Raw genomic sequence first — 12,084 nt, 5'->3', positions numbered from 1 at the left:
TTTTCTCATATTGTTCTTTGCTATCTGTTAAATGTCCATATGTAAGGGATGGTTTATTCTTCACCACCTTAAATGAATTTTTAGAACTATGAGCTTATATAAATAACAGTGTGCCTCTTGTGTTATATTAACATTATTTAACTAGTAATAAATTATGATAGTAAAATAATTAATCTTCTAATAAATTAATAAATACTGTTTAATTTGTGTTTTTAATACATATACTCAGTAATTTACACACACACACATATATATATATATATATATATATATATATATATATTATTTTATTTATTTATTTATTTATTTGGGTGTATGCGGTTGTGGTCTTGTATTGTATATGGTTCTATGTTGTTAGTCTGCTGCTGCTTTTTGAAAAATGTATGAAAATGTTGAGAATGAAAGTAGCATAAGTTACTTTGGTTAAATTAATATAAACGTTTGTTTGATGACCTTTGTTGATATCTCAGGATGCAAGCGTACGTATTACTTTGTATTCCATGCTAAATACCTTGATACGAAGCATTTTAACACCGTCAATATTTGTTTTTTCGCCAGTAACACATCTATTCACCATTACCAAACACACTCACTACACAAACACACCTGTGAGACGCTATTTATTGTAAATGAAGACAGTTTCTTCTCCTTTTAACTACACTCATGGACACAATCGTATTTTAGGATATTTTCTACTTCTTTTCCTTTTCTTTCTATAGGCTTTTTTTTTTTTTTTTTTTTTTTTTTTTTTTTTTTTTTTTTCCTCTATTATTTTTGGGCCATTTATTTTAAATTTTATTTTGTCCCATCTTTTCTTCCTGGCCTTTTGAACTCGTACAAGATGTACGAAAATCCTTTTTACTTTCCTCAAATACGAAATAGCCCCTTTTTCTATATACCTTTCCTTCGCACCTATGCTTGATTTTTCGCCCATCGGTGCAGAAAGACTTAGCGGGTGCAAAACAAGACATCTGTCTACTTTGTCTGTCTGTCTGTTCAGAGTTACGAAGTGCGTTTTTTTAATGTACATGTAGTTTTTCGTAATAAAAGTGTATATATATGCGTATATATCTGTATATAACCGATATAATGTTTGTTTCGGAATATTAAGGATTATTCTACTGTTCCAATACAAAATTAGGTCTAGTCAGATAGTAGTTACTGATGGCTGGAAGATGCATGTAAAGTGTGTTTAACAAATTATTCTGCATATTGATAATCAGAAACTTTTTAGTGATAATGACTTAAATCATCTACTATATAAAATGTACCTGCGGGAATTAAACCAAGTGAAGTTAATGTTAAGTTAGTGAATCCAAGTGCTATTTTATGTCGGTAATTAATGCAGTAAATATTTTGAATCAAAATGCCACCAGTAACTATTGCAATGAATTGACATAGTGTGTGTCAAGAAATCCTTAAAATACATTTCACATATATCTATCTGAATATTTACAACATTAATTGTGCTTTGATTAAGAAATCAATATGCTTTACAGGATTCAATATACTTTCTTAGAAATAAACTTCATTTCATTATTAGAATGTAAAGTGTATAAAAGATGAAAAAGTGTGTCCACTCTAATGAACATATTGGAATGTAATTTAGCTGTGAAACTACTGAAGTTAAACGATGAACATGTTATTTAATAAGAACTGAATATATTTAAGATATGCTACCAGCTCTGATATTTCAAGACTGTTGGATATGCTTATCTATGAAGATTAAATCACTATTAACTGACAAATTATGGTTCTGGTATAGCATATATCATATTTGGAATCGTAGAAAGGAAGTTCATTGTTTTTCTGAAATGTAAAGAAAATAATACTGAATAACTGTAAGTGCTTAGTGTAATAGACCTACTGAAATCTAATTTAGCTATAAAACTGCAAATGCTAAATGATGCTGAACAAAATTTAGTAAGATATACTACCAGTAATGATATTTCAAGACTATCAAAAATGCCTAACAATGAGGTATCATTACCTGTTCTAAGGTGTAACGCTGAATTGAATAAGTATACTTTTATTTCCAGGAAACATACCTTCAAGTGAATTGCTTGAATTAATCAAATTCAATTTAAAAAAATCACTATTAACTGACATTATAATTCTGATAAAGCATATATAATATTTGGAATTTTCATTGTTCAGTATGCATTCTTAGAAAGGAAGTTCATTGTTTTGTTGAAATGTTAAGAAAATAATAGTGAATAACTGTAAGTGCTTAGTGTAATAGACCTACTGAAATCTAATTTAGTTATAAAACTGCAAATGCTAAATAATGCTGAACATAATTTAACAAGAACTGAATTTAGAAAGATATGTTATGCTATTTCAAGAGTATCAAAAATGCCTAACAATGAGGTATCATTATGTGTTCTAAGGTGCAATGTTGAATTGATTCCAATAAGTATACTTTTATTTCCTGGAAACATACCTTCAAGTGAATTGTGTGAATGTGTGTTTACACTTCTTTACATCTAGTTAAATACAGTGAAACTTACATAAGCCAAAACTGAATGGATTAAAAAAAATAACTTAAAGTTGTATTTCAAATTTTACATTTTGTCATATTAAAGACTGATTACCTGGGTTTCCACTGATGGTTGGACTTGATAAAATATGTCTTGAACAGGCAAAAATTTTTTTTTTCTTTTGAGAAAAAGCATTTAATATTGATTTGGACTTGATAAAGTATGTCTTGAACAGGCAAAAATTTTTTTTTCTTTTGAGAAAAAGCATTTAATATTGATTTTCTTACATTAGTATGTATTTTTAACTGTGAAGTTTGTGCATTTAAAAATTGTAATGACATGCAGATTATTATATTTTCATTTATTTCCAATTTCATTAAAAGTATTTTTTTACAATTTATTGCCTGATTTTATACATTACATGTATGAGTAATAAATAATTATTGTAAATATGCTATGTAACTTATATTGTGATCTTGATATTGAAACAACTTATATATTATATATGTACGAGTCATGCATTAACTCATGGCAATTGAAATTGAATTGTTAGTAAGAAATTAATGATAATAAGATGCATTGATGTATCTAATAAGATGTATTATTGATGACAGTACATAAAATTAATTAAAACTGTAAGATATATGGTTAAAAGGTACTATTTTATTTTCGGAACCAAATTTTGTATGGATGGATGGATGGATTCATGTTACGTGTGTGTATGCACACACACTTATACACACGTGCATAGGCGCACCAGTGGCAGAGTGGTAAAATCTTTGAACTCTGAATTCGAATCCAGGCAAATTCTTTGGCTTCATGCACGTTTTCGTGGTTTTCTCCATTTGAAGTCCATTCTATTATCAATAATTTAATATCCATTCTTAATAAATAAGAACAATATGATACTAATTATTACATTTATTCATTTACAAGTTCTATGAATTGCAATAAATTCCTTTTCCAATATCTTCTTTTACAAAATACTTTTCACTTTCAGTCTATAATTCCTTTTTTAAATGTTAATTTCTCTTCATCATAAGTAAAATATATGCACACATTATTGATGAAAAATTATTTAATTAAAATGTTCAAAGTATATGTTACAAAAAACAAACATATTGACGTCTATAACACATTTATTAAAACTTATTTATTTACTACACTGAAATAATCAAATTCTCAGATTAATAGATAAAGTTTGAAAAGCAGGGGTCTAAGAAATCGTGTAACATTTATTTTACATAAGAATGACTGTATATATGTTACGGTGAAACACCGAAATCTGGAGAATGTCGACATTCACATAGTCGCTTGGTGTATGTCCGAAATATTTTGCAAATACTCTTATTTCTGACTTACACCGGTAAATGTCGACATTCACCATGTGCCAATGGTGAATGTTGAACATATAAGAATATTATATTTTCTTCCGTAATTCAGTCTCGAAAAAACGCACTTGAGACTTAAAATAAGAACTTAAAACACACAGTACATTCAAAATGAGAAAGGAAAATAATAGAAGTTAAAAACTTTATGAATTATGTGATTCCAATCTTATTTATTGCAACAACATAAACTATTATTACCCTTTGAATTGCATAAGAGGTCCTTGCTTTTACAACTGCATTTATTTATGGAACACTTCCTTTTGCAATGACAGCATGTACATATACTCCTCTCTTTTTGACCTACACCAGAGCATATCTGTGATTGTCGACATACACCGGTGAGGGTCTGAAAGTACAAGAATGTAGTGCAATATTCGATCTTTCACCAACGCATTTGGTGAATGTTGACATTTTCCAATTTCGGTCTTTCACGGTAACATATACATAATGATAACAAGTTATCTTTTATTCAGACATTCCATGCTAACCTGTTTTTATTGCATTCGAGTTTTAAAACTAAGTATTTTTAATGATTTTTCTACTACTGTTTCAAAATTCTGATTTTTATGCCAGTCAGAAATGATTTTCTTCGAGTATACAGAATTAAATTATTTATTTCTGGATTAGTCATCGAGTAATTTAAAATATAATACTTAGTACTATTACAAAATTTAAGAACTCCAACTTTTAACATGCTGCTTTTTATCACATAAAAAAATTAACCAAAATGTAAACTTGTAATATTGAAAAATTTCTCTCTTTAAGTAAAATTATTGCCACTACATAATTTCAGCACGAACTAAATATTACAGTATATAAAAGAATACAGTGTATTGCCTGTAAAATTAATGATACTTACAGATTAACACAACCACCTTAGCTCAATTTGGATTTAACACATGAAAATGTAAAAATTATTCACTGGGTGCAAGTTGATGGTTTTCACAACTTTTCTTAAATAGATACCCAAATTATTGATATCTATCATAAGTTGGCTAAGATTATCAAATTATGAAAAGAAAACATACTTTAAAATTTGAAATATAAATTTTAATTATTAAATTAGGAAATAAAGCATGTTCATCTCCAAATCTTTCTGTAATTGGTTTGCCCTATTCTTTTCCCCAAGCGGTTTGTTTTTGCTTGGAAAAAAAATTAAATAATTTCTGAGACTCGGCATTACACAAACTTCAGCAGCATCGGCTATCTACCAAATGCATTTCCTTTTTCTTTCTTTTAGAAATTTTGTATTCCTGTAGAGTTTCCATTGTTGATAAATTCCAAAGAGCATATTTTAAAATTAAGGCAAAAAATATCACAATTTGTTCATAAAAAATGTTAAAACTTGAAATACAACACAAAGAATGTATACAAAAATGGCAACATTGTTCTATTAAAGGATTGTTATGAGCATGGTTGCTAGAGTTTAACACATTTTAAAAATTTGACGAGTTCTACTGGGGTGGTTGCAAGTAATAAATTAATTGCATTGTAATATGTGCATTTTTACTGTTAAGAATATAAAATTTTTGCTTATAATAAATATCTGAATATGCTAATTATTTTTTTGCCCTCTTATGTAATTTTGATAAATTAGACACTATTCATTTTACATCAGTAATCTTCAGACTAATTTTAAATTTAGTTTCAGTGTGAATTTCTTTTCTTCTCTGCTTTCTTATGTTTAAATTGACGTCATGTAAAGCAACATAAAAAATAAAACTATTAAAAAATATATGAAAAGCAAACAAATGAACAGATATGAAAATTTATCAGTTCAGTTTCATAGATATTCTGTACAATAAATACCTAAGTTAATTAATAGGTGAAACTAATGAAACGTACAACTTCACATACAGGATCTGTCAGAAAAATACATAGAAACTTTAATAGATGATATCTATATATTGGTTTCTAAGTTGAATTATCTTTATAATATGTAGTATGATATTTCCATAACATGTTCATACTCTCGCATATATGTAATACATGACAGTGAATCAAAATGGATTTGGAGGACTTTGAGGGATGTTGTGTAGTACAAGAAATCGGTTAGGCTAGAGGTCCTTCATCAAAAAATTATGGCAGAATGTGCAGCAGTCGCCTCAGACACATCGACTAAACATTGTTCAAATAGCTGCTCAGTATTGTGCTATAACTCTAGCTGTTAGTGGCTACCGCTGTGACTGAGCAATCTAAGTAACTGTACAGGTACATATTCATAAATATTTTTATTAAACCTAGCATAGCCTCTGATATGTATGATTTAATTATAATTAAGTTCAATACTAAAGCACAAGAATTTTCGGCTAATCTTTGGAATATGGTAACAGGTAGTTTGGCGACATTTTGGTAAGGTGATAAATGTTACTAGCTAGGACTTTAGCAGTGTACATGGATAAAGTCAATGCCATTTTTGTGTAATTCTGGGATGTTTTTTTAAGTGAAAATAGGTCGACGTGTACATGGATACCGTGTATGTGCAATTCTTAAAAACGCGGCAAGCGATTCTGCACTTTTTCCCAATTTCGCACCTAATCTTCATCATGATTAAGCATTTTTGTTCCATAAAAGTTCTAGCATAAGCGTAATTCGGCTAGCAGATTGTTGGAAAAAAATGTTGAGTTAAAAAAAAAAAAAAAAAAAAACTAGCAGGTTGCTGTAGCAGAGTTGGTCGCGAAATTTTCACCAAGTTACCATAATCCGAAGATTAACCAAATTTTCTTTTATTATTAAAGTGTGTGCATTTTTTTGATGGGCCGTTTATAAATATAGATGAATTTTAGTTTAATAGAACCGAGGCCAGACCACCAGCACCTGAGTGGTAAAGTCACTGAATACTAGATATTTAGCCCAGGGTTCCAGTTTTGCCGAATGCATGGGTGCTTTCATGGTTTTCCTCAAGTGTAATGTGTTTAAGAGCCAGTTTCCATTTGAAAGTCTTCCATACAAGCATCCCTCCTGTTAAGCAGATAGCACTCGAGTGCTTTGCATAATTAAATAAACCAAACCAAACCGAGGGCAAAAAAATCACTAAATCAAGGCCACTAAATCATGCTACTTGGCCGGTCAAAGAGATAATGTAAGAACCTAAAACAGTATTAAAATTAATACACTGGAATTTTGTGGATGCCAATTGCCTCATATTTAGCACACATTTCTAATTAGCATCTATGTTCCCCAAAGCCTTTTATCATTTGAGCAAAGGATCTTTTGTCAAACTTGTGACTATCATACATTTTTCTGTAAACTTTAATTTAAAACTGTGTAACTTCATGTTCCCTTAAGTCAAGGATGAATATTCCATAACATGTGAAGAAAACATATATTTATTTTCTCATATGTCGAACCTTTTTCAGTATTATACTCAAATATAAGACTTCATACTATATTTAAAGTTTATATATATATATCAATAAACCAGAGCCTGATCTTTACATTAAAAAAAATCACATCACAGGAAACGAAATTTGAAATTAACACTGCATGATATTCAAATTTATATAATTTTAATTTCAGCTTCAACATTATTCATTTCCTAGATTAAATCTTAACATGGACTATTTAGATATGTTATGTCCTACACTTACTTCCCTACAAAAAAAGGGGCCCACCAGCATCAAGCGGTTAATTCGCTGAACACTGGTAGTTCGGTCTGAGGTTCGAATCCCGCGAACAGGCTGGCTGCATGGATGTTTTCATGGTTTTCCCCATGTGTAACGTGTATACGAGCCAGTTTCCCTTAGAAAGTCCTTCATGAAGGCATCCCTGTGCTTAGGCAGATAGCCCTCAAGCTATAAATTGCTATAAATCACATAAACCAAATCAAACCCTGAAAAAAGTTAGGAACAGATTATCATTTTAACACAATAAACTTTTTCTTTGTGATCACTTCTGAAACACTACTTCTCCTCAATATACAAATTCTGGTACTGAACATCTTCTTTTTGAAATGACAAGATTTACACAAAATTAAAATCATGTAGAACTGCTGGTGGTCATCGTAGAGAGGGTTCACTGTATTTATTAAAGGTCAGAAATTTATTCAACTATTTCTAAAAATGCAAATTAATCAACAAAATCTGGTATTAAGTACTTTGTAAGCATAATTAATAACAACTTCCAAGTTTGATTTAGTATGTATGATTACAGTTTATTACATTAACGAATGTCATTTGCTTGACAGATATGAAGAATTTCTTTTGAGGAGCTGTTTTTCTTGGAGGGTTGGTTTAGTTTGTTTGATTATGGAAAGCATACAAGGTCTATGTGGGAGGGATGTCTTTGTGGAGGATTTTCTAAGGGAAAACTCTCATATCCATGTTACGCATAGAAAAACCAGGTAAATGCTCATGTAGCCAGCCTGTCCAACTGAAATCAAACTCAGATCAAACTATCAGCGTTCCAGTCACTTTACCACTCAGCCGCTGTTGGGCTGTGTGGGGAGGGCCATGAAGGTTAGGTTATTTAATTACAGGAAAGCCTCGAAGGCTAACTGCCAAAGTGGAGGGATGCCTTCGTGGAGGACTTTCTAAGGGAAACTGGCTCGTATACATGTTTCACATGGGGAAAACCACGAAAACGCCCATGCTGCCAGCCCACTCACGGGATTCAAACCTCGGACCGAACTACCAATTTTCAGCGACTTTACCGCTCGCGCTGTTGGGCTCGAGGGCCATGAAGGAAAATAATTACATGCACTGAAAACTGAATTTTAAACTAAATGTATAAAGAAAGCAATGGAAATTCACTTATCAACAGTAGTTCTCATTAAATTAAAATACTGCTTAAAATAAATTTATAAAGCTATTGAATGAAAATTTTCTGTTAACATATATCAGACATGTGTAAGGAGTAACAGATTAATTATTTCTAATATTATTAAGTAATTTTCTTATAAAGGAATTAAAAAATAAAAACAAACAAAAGCTTCTTTAGAGAAATTATTCTACTATTAAAAATCATATACTACTGGAATTAACATCTCACTTTATCGAAAATTAAATAAATGCATTTTTAATTGATAAATCAAGTTGTGCAGAAATATTAAATATGAATACATTAATCTTAATTATTTAAAAAAAAACTGAATGTGAAGATGGGAAAAATTAAGAGAAAAAAGCTTTGTAGACTATTTGCTAGGAAATCTGACATTCTGAAAAATGAATACACGCATACACACACACTCACTCATATTTATATGCATAAAACACACACATACTGATAGATATAATTCACATATGATTAATTATATATTGAAAATATATGTATGTGAGCATGGGTGTGTATACACACTCACGCATATAGTAAGAAATTTTTTAATGTTTGAGACATAAATTTATATTCTTTCTGGAACAGTAAGGAAATAATACTTTAAAGAAAATTTTAAAAATAGTGTCACTAGAACAAATTTACGTTGCAAAGTAAAAATGTTTTTCATTCAAACAACGCACTTCGTAACGTCGAATAACAGAATGTAAACAAACGTCAGAAATGTGACATCACTCATGTCGGCGGAGTTAATGGTGACCCTTATCTGGATTGTCATTGGCCAAACTTAAGCTGTTGTCCTAGCAGTGTACATTTTGCTTATATGCGTCCCGGTTCCGCCAAGACCAACTGCCATCAAACGGCCAAGACCACAGGCAGAGGCTAAAAAGAAGGTCTTCAAGGCTGACCGAACTGGAAGGAAAAGAAAGCTCATAGAGGAAGGAACTGAAGGGCGAACCCGCACAAGAAGGAAGATAAACCAAACGCTAGTCTTTGCTACCTTCCAGGACTGGGCAGAAAAAAGAATGTCCGAATATCACAAAGATAAGTAAAACTTTATGTTACTTTGCAACCTTAAGTTAATCTTTCATTCTTACTGCAAGTGGCAGAATTCAAGACGTTTTACCTCATGTGAGGTCTACCTTTATCGCCAAAAAGGCGAGAAATGAGTTGTTACCTATTTTGGTATTATATTTTACAATTACTCGCGAGTAAAAACTAAAATTAATATATAATAGGAATGTGTAAATACTTGAATATTGTAAAAGTTATTGTATAAAATTTTATTTAAAAGATTCTGGCAAGAAAGAAGTTTTAGTCTGAAAGACTTTTGAAATGTAGTATTTCAATGTAGAAGAATTGGCACTTGCTTGGAAAAGAATAGAAGTTAACAATGTACTACTAATGTATGTTTTAAAATGCGTAAAATTAACGACATGTTAATATGTTCTTATATACAATGTGAACTGTTATTTTAAGCGTTAAGAAATACTGTGATATGTTAAAAGTGAAAGTAATGCCAAAAAATTTTAACTTATTCGTGTGACTGTAAAAACAGCCAAATTATTGTGAATATGTGTTAAAGGTTGAATGAATGTAGTTAGGCTCTCTGCGGCTACACTTCAGAGTTAGCCACTTTCAGAATAGTATCTCAGGGTTTAGAGATGATTATAAGGTGTGTTATGAGGTCTTGTTATGTTGAATTTTAACACGTTAGTGTTTTGATTGCAGGCGATAGTGTTGAACACTTCTACATAAACACGTTTGTATTTGGTGTGTTCTTTTACAACACATGTCAGAGAGCACGGGGAGAGAATTAAATAACATCATGAATGAAATAAGAATGTTAAGAGAAATATAAATATTCATTTTACTTGCCATTTAATTGTGTAACATTTCATTAAACTAGTTTTCCTTCCAGATCTCTCGAAGGAACCAGACTTCAACTAAGAGCTCCTGTTTAGATGCAATACAGATGAAAAGTAATTGTCCATGAAGTTGATAATGTGGAAAACGATTTTTTTTTTTAAATTTCTAGTTTCTAGTGAGAAATGTTTGTAAAAGATTGGCCTCGCGTTAGATTCTAGAGCTAAAAGTTTTCAACAAGGTCGTTTTAGACCTCAGTTTCAATCTAATTAACTCTGGCGGGAAGTATGTAAGGATCTTAAGTTTTACTAACGTTTATTTTATTTTAAATCTTTACTATCACTTCTTATTTTCTACTTCCGGCCAGAATTAAAAGCTTTAACTTATTTATGCAAATTTGTCTTGCGAACGCCAAGTACTTAAGTTGTGGCTTTTTGTCAAGCACGAGAGAGGAAGGAGTGATTAGGAGCAGGCCGCTTGGCATAGCAGTTTTATTCGCTGTCTGGTTGCCTTCAAGGCCAGAGGTTTAATCCTCTTGATAATTTTAAACGTATCGTTGTGTTAACAGTTCTCTGTACTACGTACGGCCTTTTTGTTAATATACGGCCAATCTTCAAGTACACACTTGTTTATTAATCCAAAGTTAGTTTAGTTAATATTTTTTATATTCTGACGTTCAGACCCCAAGTGGTTGGTCTCTGTATTCCGAAGTCCGGAAATCATTGTAAAGAGAGAAAAATAAAGGGTTTCGTATACCCTCCCTGTGTATCTTGTCTACTTCCCACATTTATTGAGCATAGCTTTAGTAAGCTCCCTGTTCCTAGTCAGGTCATTTAAGGTTCCCAAAGCAAGTAAGAAGGAATACTGAACCTGATAAGTTTACTTAATTAAATTAAATAAATCATGAAGGAAATACTGCAAAAATTTCACTATCACATTCTGTAAGTTGGAGATGATTTATATTTATGACAATTGAAATCAAAAATGAAACAAACTATTTTTAGTTTATTCTTATAGAATTTAAATCTACTTTTATTAACTGCATACAGCATTATTTTATGACATCAGGAAATATTAATTTATTAAAATTTATTTAGACTTCTCAGTTCATAATGCATTATAATATATAAAATACTATAAAGATGAGGAAATGTTTAATGCAAATTACTCTTTCTATTACATAATGCATGTAACTAAATATGTGCTTAAATACCACAAAATATGTATCCATCTAGCAGGTTTAATAAAATTTTTATATTTATACTGCAGTTAAAAAATGAAATACAATACCATTGCATTTTGTCGTATTTTGAACAATTAAGACTTGACAGCAGTACCATGTCTAACAGCACACAAATTTATCAGATACATATTTCTAAAAAGTTAATATTATTTCTAATTCGTACAATAAATACTAAAAGTATTAAATGTGCTATAAACTAAATATCAGACTGAGGCTACAAATGTCCCAGAACAAATATACTGCAAATATGTTTAGTCTGAGAACTTAGGTCTGTATAAGCGAGATATTTCTAGCAACTGTGAAGTAAAACTGCCACTCTATAGGCAAATTTAAA

Source organism: Stegodyphus dumicola, chromosome 2 (assembly GCF_044657685.1).
Source record: "Stegodyphus dumicola isolate Sdum_Otavi_A_Nest chromosome 2, ASM4465768v1".
Taxonomy (NCBI): Eukaryota; Metazoa; Arthropoda; class Arachnida; order Araneae; family Eresidae; genus Stegodyphus; species Stegodyphus dumicola.
Note: the sequence above shows the minus strand (reverse complement) of the source record.